The following is a 13,574-nucleotide window of genomic DNA, read 5'->3' on the forward strand; positions in this document are numbered from 1 at the left end:
GAGAGTCCCACAATACAAACTCAAGGCTGGTTTGCTTGTGCTTGTCAGTATTCTATAATCCGGAAGAGCTGTACAATATGTTGTTGAATTCATGGTCATGTATAACTGCTACTTGTCTCTTTAGGAACTAAGTTCTCTTGGAGGAAGGCAGAGGAGCTCTAAATCGTGTTTTGCTCAATGATTATTTGAAGAGCTTTCAAATCAGAAAAGATTCAAACCATTTCTAAGGTCTGGCAGCACTCAAATGTTCTAAAAGAACAAATCTAAAACAGTTGAGCTGTTAAGATAGAGATTAAAAATACTGCTAGAAATTCTTTGAACTGAAATGAAGTAGCAAAACCAATGGTTTATTTCAGGTTTCAGAAGAATGGAATCTGTGTATAATTTAGATTGAGCTTTTTGATGAATTTTTACTGTATTAACCTTAATAATAACAGAATTCATGAACACTGATAAATATAGAATCATAGAATAGTTAGGGTTGGAAAGGACCTTAAGATCATCCAGTTCCAACCCCCCTGCCATGGGCAGGGACACCTCACACTAAACCATGGCACCCAAGGCTGTGTCCAGCCTGGCCTTGAACAACATGCTGAAGGATCTTACGGCAATGATAGAACAGGAGATATAGTTCAGTTTTAATAATTGCAAGTAAATGCAGGTGAGGGTAAAAAAAATCTATCTTATATAATACTGTACACTGAAAAGAAAAGCAATTCCATCTTGAATGCTACACGAGCCCTGGTCCTCCCGTCTCAAAAGGGATTTATTGTGTAAGTGGAAGAAGGCAACAAGAATGATGAAAGATAAAGAATGGTTTTCATATGACAAGCAGGTAGTTTGGGGTTTTGTATGACAATATATACAAGGATTCTTTAATTTGGGAAAGATACGAGAGATCAAACTGTGAGACGTCAAAGGAACCATTTATGGAGATCACTTTGAGCAGCAGAGATTTTCCAAAGGGGAAGAATAATGAAATTTAGGTAAAAAAAACTGCTCAGAAATTGCATTACAAACGAGAAGGAGATGAGCTTCCAACAAGGCATTCAAGAGGAAAGGAATAGCAAAGAAAAATCAGATGACAGAAGATGAATGGGGGAAGAGAGGTCAGGATGAATTAAACCTCATGAAGCAAAGTGAAAAACTCTTCCAACAAAGAACGAGGCACACACATGCACCACGCTGGCACGAGATGAACAGTAGCCCAGCCTAAAACCCAAGTCGTTTTTTGACCTTTGGGTTTTGTTGTGGGGATTTTGCTTGGGTTTTTGGCAAAGAGGATGATTTAAAATGTAGAGAAAACAGGAAGGAAAAGGATGATGGCACTGCAATGAAAATTATTATATTTAAAGAAACAACATGAAAATCCAGATCTAGGTAAAAGATTTTCACAAATGACCACGAAGCAGAGTAGTGCCATAGAAATGAGAATAGAAACTGTAGCACATGGAGTCATTTGAATGTCATTTGGTTCACAAAAGATGATCTAATAGATGCATTTTAAGGCAAGAATCTCATTAAGTGAGAAATGTGGATGGGTTATGCATTGAGGGAAGGTACTTAGCAGGAGAGAGATGAATAGAGAAGTTTCTCACAGCGTAATGAATATTCTGGCTTTAACGTTTTAATCAACAGCCACAGCACAAATGTAGAAACCTGTGCAGAAATTTGCAAAGAAAATGAGAAAGGTGTATCCAAAAGATGCAAGAATGACAGCTCTTTAATGGGAATTCAACACCTGAAGCTGTAAGGAGAAAGCCCCGGGTGACTTGTTGAGCAACAGATATTGTACCCCAAAATGTGGTCATAAACGAGGCCATGGAATGGAAGGATATGGCAGGATATTTGCGGCAGGATTGGAAGAACACTACTTTTAAGTCCACAAACACTGTAGATCCCATTCTGGGTTCCTAAAGGATTCTTGTGGCACTGGATGTGAGCAACAGCCTTGATTGTACCTGCTCACATCAACCACAGGTTCCCACTGAGATAAGCTGTAGCCGTATCCATCATGGTGGAGAAGGTCAATGTTACAGGCAGTCTGAAGGGTCAGCATTAGCTCTTGGCTGCAAGGCACTGGCATGCAAGTGTATGTGATTTGTAGAGGATACACATCCTAGGAAAGGGATACAGATTCTGGAAGTTTAATGCTAACAGTTGCTGTGGAAAGGCTCTAATATCTGGTAAGCCCAGGCTGAAAATGGTTGTAAGGTTGTAGGACCCACACTGTAATAAGCCATCTGCATTCACTGAAGTTTAGAGACATTATATGTTTTTAGCAGCAGCAAATTCCACAGGAAAGGGGGTATCACTGCCGAGTGAACCAAATACAAGTACAAAGCCCACAGAGAAATAAAAATGACTTTAAGTTGCAGCCAGATGCAGTGCCCCATGTGAGCGTTCAGCACCCACACCCATCTGCCTTGCACTGAATGCAGTTCTGAAATGTTAATATTGACAAGTTGTATATATAAAGCCTTTTAATAGCTGTTTCTAACTCTATATATATCTATGTAATTACATATATTTCTGTGTTTTGAAGAAGCCAGAGGGTTTCGATATTGTGTGTTTTATGGGTGTAATGCAATGCTGTGGTATTGCTGAGGGATGCCAGTGACAACTTTGAAAGCCAACATGAAAATGCCACCTCAACACTTCTAAAAACAGTGTCCAGCTTGGAAGAGCAGGCTCCAAAAGCACAACACCCAGCTGGAGACTCCAGTGAATCTCTATGGGAGCAGGGAGAGTTGCTGCTGTGGGACTGTTCTGTAACACCTTTAGCTTTGCCACACAGAGGAGTGTTTCTGTCTTATAGGTAAATGTTGGTTGCCCTCCAAATTTACCTGTATCTCAAGTGTTCTGTGTATGTGTGATACCACTTTCTCTAGAAACCATTTTCTCAAGTACATCATGACCATAACAGGAAGCTGGAGGTTATGTTCGCTTTTCCTTTAAGGGAAAAATGATTACATCAACAACTTCAAATGAACAGAATAGCCAAAAAATGACCAACTTTCTGAAGAAAACGTTTAAAGTCATCACTGGTTTTAAATCCATTATAGCCCCATTTAGAATCCTCAGGCCGCTGGGATGGCAGAAAGCAAAATATGTGCCTGAGCTTAACAAATAATAGGCACTGTACAGCTCCAAAGGTATACTACAATATGTATCTGAAAGTGTGTTTATACAGTTGCCAACAAATTTAAGTGAGACATCAGGTATGTATTCAAAATACATGTGGCCAGGAATACAAATCAGTTCATTATGACAAGATCTGGCAGCTGTGTGCTTACAAACGTTAACATGCAGGTGAAATTAGGCATGGTTTGAGATCTGCTGTCCTCACCCTTCAGTGGAATCTCAGCCTTACATCTCTGGTTGTGGATTTTGATAATTATGTGGCTTTAGGGGGAAAAAAAAAGGCTTTGCATGTTCCAGCAGAACTCAGATTGCTTCTTTCTTCAATAGGAATTTCAGGTATTTGAGGAATGTCAGGGCAAACTAAGACTTACATAGTACCAGAAATATTCCTGTCCCTACTGTTTACTAAAAAAGCCTAGCAGTCAGATGAAGCAGCAGAGAAATCGGGGCTCACAAGTAAGGCAAACTGCATAAATATGAGGAAAGTTGTAGGACATGAGATAGTGCTTTAGATGTTAGGGTTGTATTACGGAATACCAGCATTAAGGGGCTTCCTCTGTACTAAGTGTGCACAAATACACAGAACTAAACCTCCAATCCAGTCTTGCCAGGCATCTCTGCATGCTTCAGAGGAAGCACATCATGTTTGCTTGCATAGTAAAGCCTTTTGCAGACAGCTGAAGCAGCTTCCTGTGCCCATAGGACACAAGCTCTGCCCTCCACCATCCTTTTCTTTTCCTCCGTGTTTTTCAGACCCTTTCCCTGTGCCAAAATAGCCCAGCCAAAAGGAGAGGGTGAGGTTAGGAGATGACAGGGACAAGCAGGACTTCATCCTTTTAGTGCTGGCCAGTGACTGTCGGTGTCTCACACAACTGCCTCCCAGGATTAGCCATATGAGAAGATCCCCCGCATGCTCAAGTGTCTGTAGTACAGAGAAGGCAGATGTTTATGGAAAAGAAATGCTGTTACTTTCTGATATTTAAGACTGTAAATGAGGCCATATTTAATCTCATGAACACAAAGGGTGCTGTGGAAGCCAGTTGTCAACAGGACTAAAATTAAGCATATTTACACTTGCACAGCCCAATGTTTGCTACTAATAGTTAGAGCTTACTAACAGTAAGCCGATTACTAACAATAGTTAGGCAGGTTAACAACAAGAAGGTTAGTAAGATTAAGCAGGTTACCAATTAACAGTAAGTAACCACTCTCGTAACAAACACAGCTAGGAAACCCCAGCTGCCAGCATAATAAACTGTTACAAACCATCCCATTACCGTGTTATTCAGATGATCACTCTGTTTTCACACATAGCCTGCCACACATAGAGATGCACATAGTTCTCATGAAGGGCTTCTGTTAACATGCTATACCGTGTAAAGTGTATTTCGTGCCATCCTGCATTTTCTAAAATGGATGAGAGATACCAAATTACATTTGTAGTTAAGTAGAAAAGCAAAGAAAGCAAAATCAGCTCCTAGAGCTGTTAATGTGGGTCTCATTCTGATTAAGTTCTGCTCTGGTGAGCTCAGACCAGTAACACCTTTATCCTGAAGGTCCTGGAATTGCCAAAGGGACCATCACAGCTTAGTCTCAGATCTAATAGTGAAGGGGCCACACAAACAGCGAGGTGTGAGTTAACGTATTGCTGAACAATAACCAATTTTGAGGTTTGAACTCCAAGAGTTGGCCAAGGAAAAAAGCAACTCTAAGTATTACACACCAGAATCTCAGCACAAAGTGCCAAGGCTGGTCTGACTGGCACAAAGCGCCTGCTTATCACGCCACTGCAAAACAGCCCTTATTAAACCTCACCTATCAATGGGTTGATAGAGTTTGTGGTAATGCAAAACTGTGATGCTTCCCAAGGCAGGCAGACCAGAAGCATGTGAATGTCAGAAAGGAGATATTGAGCAATCAAGACTTAAAATAAAACTCAGAAAATCGCTGAGTTGCCCACTTCAAAGACCAGAAAAAACTGTTACTTCCTTTAAATCCTTGTCCATTTCATTTCCTCAGTGAGAACTTCTCAGATCCCTTGCTTGGTAACCAGATTCGTACATTATTCCTGGGTGAAACCTTCCTTCTCCTCTGTTACATACTCTGTTAATGCTAATTTAATTCAGGCCTAGGAGGCTGAGGCCGAGTTGAACTCTCCTTGTGCAGCTGGTTGAGTACCTTTTGCCTGCTCCAGCTTGTTTCTAACCCTGAGAACTAGTACGCTGCCCTTGTAGCACACAGGCCCTCCTGTTCACACAGGTCCCTTTCCTCCCTTTCGCACTGGAAGGCAGCTCCACGCTGCACAGAAATAACCTTCAGCTTTAAATCAACTAAACAGCTTCCAAAAGGAGTATCCAGACTTTTCTAATTGATCCTAATAGCTAAAGCTGCTGTGTGCACCCTGGATAATGTAAGTGCATGTGCGAAATAGTGAAGCTGTTTAAAAGAGAGGCAGCCAGGTTGCACTGCTGCTTTCAGAAGCCAGTAATCACCAACCACATGGCAACAGTATTGAGTCTGTTCTGGAAAAATGAAGCTGTCTCAGTGAGAGTATATGTTTCTGAACACGGGCAAAGATGCTTCTACAATGTGCATACTTGACTGTACGTCCATCCACTGGTCCCTGCTGGGAAGCTGGTGCTCTCATTGAATTCTCATGAGCAGCTGAGGCCAAGCTACATGAGAGAGACTCTTCCTCAAGGGCTTTCTGTAGCTCTTCCACCTTATCCAGAAGCAAACTGTTCTCTGTTCTTACCAGTCAAACAAGAGGTGCCAATACATTAACACAGTAAACACTATAAACCAAGGTTGTCATTTCTGAAGTTACAGAGCACAGGGATCTTGCACAATTATGCCACTTCACATTGGCTGGAGACATAAGTATTTCCAAATGGGATTACCTAAAGAATACTCACAGTCATTGACATATTCAGCATTGCTGAGGCAGTAAATACAGTAAGTAATATTCAACTACATATAAAGAGTACCTAGGAAAAAGTTGCTTGATTGAATCAACAGCAACTGCAGAGAAGGACTTGGAGGTGTTGGTCCATGAGAAACTGAACATGAGGCGGCTTCAGTGTGTGCTCGCAGCCCAGAAAGCAACCGTATCCTGGGCTGCATCAAGAGGAGCGTGACCAGCAGGTCGAAGGAGGTGATCCTGCCCCTCTACTCTGCTCTCGTGAGACCTCACTTGGAGCATTGTGTGCAGTTCTGGTGTCCTCAACATAAAAAGGACATGGAACTGTTGGAACAAGTCCAGAGGAGGCCACGGGGATGATCAGGGGCTGGAGCACCTCCTGTATGGAGACAGGCTGAGAAAGTTGGGGCTGTTGAGCCTGGAGAAGAGAAGGCTGCGTGGAGACCTCAGAGCAGCTTCCAGTGTCTGAAGGGGGCCTACAAGGATGCTGGGGAGGGACTCTTCATCAGGGACTGTAGTGACAGGACAAGGGGTAACGGGTTCAAACTTAAACAGGGGAAGTTTAGATTGGATCTAAGGAAGAAATTCTTTACTGAGGGGGTGGTGAGGCACTGGAATGGGTTGCCCAGGGAGGTTGTGAATGCTCCATCCCTGGCAGCGTTCAAGGCCAGGTTGGATGAGGCCTTGGGTGCCATGGTTTAGTGTGGGGTGTCCCTGCCTATGGCAGGGGAGTTGGAACAGGATGATCTTAAGGTCCTTTCCAACCCTGACCATTCTGTGATTCTATGATTCTAACAGCTACTTTGCCTTTAGACACCTCACTGACAGTGCAATACCAAAGTGCACTGCTTGCTCTCCTCACACTAATGAAGAACCAGCAACTCTAACCTGTGTGCCAAACTCCGTGTCAGGCCACAGCTTAGGTCAGCACTGTTCACCTGTGAAACATACTTAGTTTAAATGAAAAGAATGTCCCCCCCTGGAAGTTGTGTCCGTGGAATGAAATGAATGTTCAGTTTTTGAGGTGCTAACAACCAGCCCAGCCTGCCCTCTAACACTGGTCAAAACCCTTTGGTGGACAACATTCACCAAACCCAGACTCACAGAGGTGGGGAGATGAACAGGAATTAAAGGGTTTCTTCTATCTTCCCCACTCCTCAAATCAGTTTAAACCTTTCAAATTTCTACAAGCTTCACTCAGTTTAGTTTCCTGATCTGCTCCCTTACTTACTGTGCTGCTTGTGCCATCACAAGGGATAAATGGGATCAGTAGGAAAGAGGAAAGAACCTTTTTCAGCAGTAACACCAGCCTAATACGTGTGTGAAAACCTCCCAAAAGATGAGGATGCTGCACAATCACAGGGCACAATCACAGGGTCCACTGGCTGCACAGGAGAGCAGGAGAAGGGAAACAGAAACCCTGCCAACCACTCACCATCAAAACATGTTGCTAATGGCAGATCTTCTTTAAATGCCTTTTAAGAACCAAAATCAAGACCCTCAATTCTGGTGCGAATCAGATTTTCCAAGAAGAAATCACCCCTTTTAAAGAAAGAATCCTAACAGAATAGATACGCAAGCTGCATTCCAAAGGATACAACAACATTCCCCATGGGAATGATGACAGTGTCTTTTAAGGTTTTTTGTTTGTTTTGTTTGGGTTTTGGGTTTTTTTAGGGGTGGGAGGAGATGGAGTGGGTTTTTTTTTAGCACTTCCTGTAGCACAAGCTCTTTAGACTGTGTATCCCAGGCATTTTGCTGCAGAACGTCTGCTTAGGTCCCAGTCACACAAAGAACAGTCATAACAAGAAGTATTGTACTCAGTACCATAAACACTGCTAGAATGGAATGGAAAGATTAAGGAGAAAATCATTAAAAATAGAACTGTTTTCTTTCCAAAGGAAATAACGTGATTTTTACCCCAGCAGCTGTTGTCACTGTTATAACAATGGGTCATTTTAGGCCATATCTCACTGCACTTAGAATCAGGAAACCCTGGTACAAATGTATTACAGTGTGTCTAGGACAGCACTACAGACTTCAAGGCACTTGCTAAAGGTCAACACAGCTGTTTCATGGGCATGTTTTCCTCGAGCACAGCTCTGATGATACCTGCAGCACTGGAGAGCTTCAGGTAGGGAAGTGAAGCTGACTTCTTTATTGGAACTGTTGAACAAGTCCAGAGGAGGCCACGAGGATGATCAGGGGACTGGAGCACCTCCTGTATGGAGACAGGCTGAGAAAGTTGGGGCTGTTCAGCCTGGAGAAGAGAAGGCTGCGTGGAGACCTCAGAGCAGCTTCCAGTATCTGAAGGGGGCCTACAAGGATGCTGGGGAGGGACTCTTCATCAGGGACTGTAGTGACAGGACAAGGGGTAATGGGTTCAAACTTAAACAGGGGAAGTTTAGATTGGATCTAAGGAAGAAATTCTTTACTGAGAGGGTGCTGAGGCACTGGAATGGGTTGCCCAAGGTAGTTGTGAATGCTCCATCCCTGGCAGTGTTCAAGGCCAGGTTGGATGAGGCCTTGGGTGACATGGTTTAGTGTGAGGTGTTCCTGCCCATGGCAGGGGGGTTGGAACTGGATGATCTTAAGGTCCTTTCCAACCCTAACTATTCTATGATTCTATGATTCTTGGAACATCTCAACTAAGGCCATGCATTTTGCAATGAGGCAGGTTCAGTGATCAACTGCTGATCGGGCCTGGATCCCAGCTTGATAAAAGAGGGATAGGTGGGAGAAAAGTACTCAGCAACACATTTCCAAGCACCTTTTTTCCCAGCTAGATCCTTACCTTTGACTTTATAGGAACAGCAAGAATTCAGTTCTCAGGATGTGAGAAAAGTTAGGATGTCTTAACTGTTTTGCCCAGTGTTTTGCCAGGAAGACTGTATCTTCATTCCCAGCAACATAGTGATTCTCTTTGCGCTGTTAACAAATGAATTTCACAGTTGAGGTCTTACGCTTCTTTCCTAATAGAAATGCCAAAAGATCACATTAGTTATTTTTTATTATACAAAGCTAAAGCTGTTTCTATTCAATACTAATTGAAATTAAGGGAAGCCTCCTACCCCCTGCAGCTCCAGTAGTGCAAAACCTGCCCCCTTTTCCTTTTTCATCTCTCCCAAGTACACGAAACAAGCACCAAGCCACCTTTCTTTCATGTATTTTAAAAGTCAAAACACCTCAGAGTAAGCCTTGGGACTGGAAAGCAAACTGCTGTACACTGGCATACATCCACCAGCACATCCACATTTCCTCTGATAAGCACCTTCTCATTTTCCAGAACCGAGATTTTTGCGTTTTCTTTTTCTTTGTCCTTTTGAGCTTGGATTTTCACTCTTCCATTTCAGACAGGCTCTTGAGTCCTCCACTTTAACTCACAAGCTCCCTTGAAGCACGAAATCAGACTCTACAACTCAGAGAGAGTTATAAAGCAGGTATGTTTATTACAGCACTGGGTGCAAGGGGGATCACTCCTCCTAACTTGCACACCGAGGGGTTAAGCAAGCAGATATTTATTACACACAAACATGCATATTCATTAGGTTCCCAAGAGAGCGGCAGGGCTATTACAATTAGTTTAGGTACTCATTATCATAAGTCTCCTCCCTTTTGGTGCTTGCGCACTGCCCTCCAGTGATAGTGGGCAGGGGTCTTCAGGATGAAGTAAGCAGTCTTCCTCGCGGGGTACTTTTCCCCTTTGGCACAGTTGGATGCCCCAGTAGTCACAAAAGCAGCTGAAACCAGCCAGATCTGTAAGTTTCTGATAGCTGGCAAAGATTTAGAACAGTGTGAACTTCCTGCAAAATTTACTGCAAGCAGAACAGGACGGGCAGACAAGGAGTATCCAAAGAGAAGCTAGCAGATGTTCAGGAGGCACTGTCTTCAAACTAACTGGTAAGTAGAAGGATGGTGTGAAGTAATTCACTCTTTAGAAGGATGGAAAGAAAGAATTCACTCTTGTTAGTAAGACTACTAAATTCTGTTATCACACCACAGACTTACAACACAAACATTGTTCTCTATCTTAGCCCTAAGTTAAGTTGAAAGTATTTTAACCCTATGTTTTCCAGGCACTTGCTTTCCTTATGTCATCCTGAGCACAGGGGGAAAAGACACCACATGCTCCATGTTCGCTTGGAAAAAGCAGCTCAAATGTTCTCTGCTCAGCCCCAAGAGCCTGAGCACTGAGTTGGAATAGAGAGGTGGAAACCTGGGTCCTAGTAAGAGCAGGGGGTGCTCTGACTGAAACAAGGATCAGGATTTCACCTGCACCTCTCTGAGAAGTCATTTTAAATGCTGAAAATAAGTTTATAGCTGGGCATTTCTCACAAGGAAGGCTCCAGAATCCCTGCCAGCTCTGGAAAGTGGCTGTATCAAAGCTGTGCATTATCTTGTCAACATGCAAGGATTTTCTTTAGCAACTTCATTAATATTAATGAAATCACGTATATGTTCCCCCATCCCTGGATCTGTCCAAGCCCAATGCTAATTACATTCTGGAGGAGGAAGCTGCTGGCAGACACTATGAACCATGCCATAAAGCTGAGTGCTTCCCCGCTTTCCCAGCTATGCAGAATATAACAGACCCATCGTTCTCTAGATATACAGGAAGGTTTCATGCCCAGGGTGCTCTCCGTCTCTCAACTGCAGGTCACTGGAGATTGTAGCTCTTCACTAGTTCTCTTTTGTCTTTCCGTTAGGATTCCTTCCCAACTTCCCTATTCCCTATCACTGAAGGGGCATACTCTGGCCAAGAGGTATACTCATTTTCCGTATCATTTAAAGACCATGACATTGGATCATCCTACTGTGATGATTTAAAAATATCTGCAACCCTCTGAATTCCTTTAAAATAAGAAATTCCAAGCCTATGTTTAAAAATCCAAGATTTGACTTTACACTTGTTCAAACCATTCCCTTAAGGAGCAACCACAATGTAAAGACTAGAGCTCACCTGCACTTAAATTCCTCCCAGATCCTTTAATGGCATAATCAGTTCTGGCAAATGCTTCCTAGGCAAGGAGAGCCCGGAGTTCATTCTAGTGTGTGAGTCCCCACAAAGACATAAAGCTCATCAGCTTTTGAACAAATTAAGTTTGTGGTCAGAGACAAAAAACATTGGTGAATATCCAAGACAGGCTGCTTTTATTCTCATCATATATTTAGCCCATGGAAAAATAGAATATGGAATGGAATGGAATGCTATTTAAGTGAACAGATGTCAGGGAGCTTTTAGGATGATGAAGACAACTGGTTGCTTCAAAGCACCGATGTGCAGTGGCTGTACAGTGACAGCATTGTGAACAAAATGGTTTTCTTCATCCCCTCTATCAAAGCTGTAATGTTTTATGTCAGTCACCTCATCAGGAGGTGCAGGACAGTAGATGCATTAGCAGAGGAAGGAATCAATTCAGTCAATAGAGGAATTGATACCTGTCTATAGTTAGAAAACACCTTTTACAGAACAAGCTGTTCTCCTGGATCACTGAGAAAGAAAAGAATTCTATTGAGTTTCTAAATACACAGATACATGTATAATTAATATTGTCTAACTGCCAGACATCAAGAGTGTTGTTCTCTTCTTTTATTCTTTCCTTCTCAAGAGTGCATCTAACAGCTATGGGGAAAAGAATAGACACGTCAAAGAGTTATGTATTCTCTGTATGATGAGCAGGGAGCTGGTATACAAAGCTTAAAGCAGTGAAAATAGAGACTACTCACCCACAGAAGCTGTCGAGCATGAAAACAGGATTCAGTTTTGTCTTTCTGACCCACTGGTGGGTGAGCAGAACAGTGGCTTTCTCACTTCTCCATCCACAAAGTGCAAATAATATTCATCCACATTCCCAATACTCAATGAAATACTGGGCAAAAAGGCCTCACACGTGCAGAAGTAGTAACTAGGACATTCCTGGGGAGAGACAGGGCAGTGTTAGCAGAGTCTCGCTGGCCTGGAAGACTGGCTGTCTTCAGAGCAATCTTCACAAGACAGGCCTGGAGGACAGGACAAGGGGAATGGCTTTAACCTGCCAGAGGGGAGATTCAGATGAGCTCTTAGGCAGAAGCTCTTCCCTGTGAGGGTGCTGAGGCGCTGGCACAGGGTGCCCAGAGAAGCTGTGGCTGCCCCATCCCTGGCAGTGTCCAAGGCCGGGTTGGACACAGGGGCTTGGAGCACCCTGCTCTAGTGGAAGGTGTCCCTGCCCATGGCAGGGATTGGAACTGGATGAGCTTTAAGGTCGCTTCCAATCCAAACTATTCTGTGATTCTATGATTCCAATTGTCTATGCATCTTGCACTGTGGTTCATATCACTCAAAAAACCCACACTAGTAGATTCCTTTCTTATCAAGTCAACCAAAAGATGCATCCCAGCCATCACTGGGTCCTGAGGACTACAGGGCTGGTCTAAAAGCAAAACCCTTGAAACACGCAGATCAAACACCAGGTTGTTGCACTGAGCTCCCCTCTCCAGTTTGCCACCACTGCTAATGGAGATGCAGGTAAAGCCTCAAAAGTTCAGACCAAGGACACTGTGGAGGGCATCCAGCAGGTGGCAATCTGCTGATAGCAGTGACAGCAAAGGGCGAGCAGGAGGTCCTGGGCACAGGGCTCAAGGTCAAGAGTGTGAAAAGAGGAAGAAGACAGTGCAGGGAGAAAGAATGATTAAGCTTTATGTTATCTACTTATTCTTCTGGTTTTGAGCAGTTCAAACAAAGCAGGCACCAACTGTGCAGAAAGACTTACTTGGGGTTATGGATATTGTCTTAATGGTGTAAAAGCACACAATCACAAAGGAACATCTAACTTTCACTTCACTTTCACTAACTTTCACCTATTCCTTGAGAAATGTTTGAAGATGAGATTTATAGCATGAGACAGACTTAGTGGTATTATTCCAAGTAACAAATAATGAACTATGAGCCTTTTGTAACCACTAATATCATCAAGAAGTGAAAATGTTGACTGTAATGCTTTGAGAGTATCCATTAAAACAGCAGAACAAAATGACCAACAGACATAATCTATACTATCAATACTATATGTTCTTTCTTACCCCTTCTCCTTGCCTCAAAGATAATTAGAAAAGATCTGGTTGTCATAGACAGGAACATGACTCCATATAGAAGGGATGAATGACTCCACATATAAGGGACGAGTGACTCCATACAGAACTGAACATAGCCATTTCTGCTTAGAGTTCCCTGTCACGAAACACTCTCTAATGCACACTGACAACAGGCACAGGAAATTAAAAAGAGAAGGCACAATCCTCTACATCTGAAAGGCAAAAGACTCATCTTAGAAAAGCAAAACTCTTCATTCTCTTGGTCTAGACATCTCTCATGTTTGCATCTTTTGAGTTCAGCTTCCAGTTCCACAGTCCTTTTCTGCAGGGCATCTGGTCTCTTTTGCATTGCTGCTCCAGATTCCTCTGTCCTCTTTGCAGTTTGGGCAGTCTGAACCGTGAAGTGCTTCAGCTGTGGATGTTTTTAAGGGGACCTTTG

The sequence above is a fragment of the Psittacula echo genome (genome assembly GCF_963264785.1).
Source record: "Psittacula echo genome assembly, chromosome: 4".
Classification (NCBI taxonomy): domain Eukaryota; kingdom Metazoa; phylum Chordata; class Aves; order Psittaciformes; family Psittacidae; genus Psittacula; species Psittacula echo.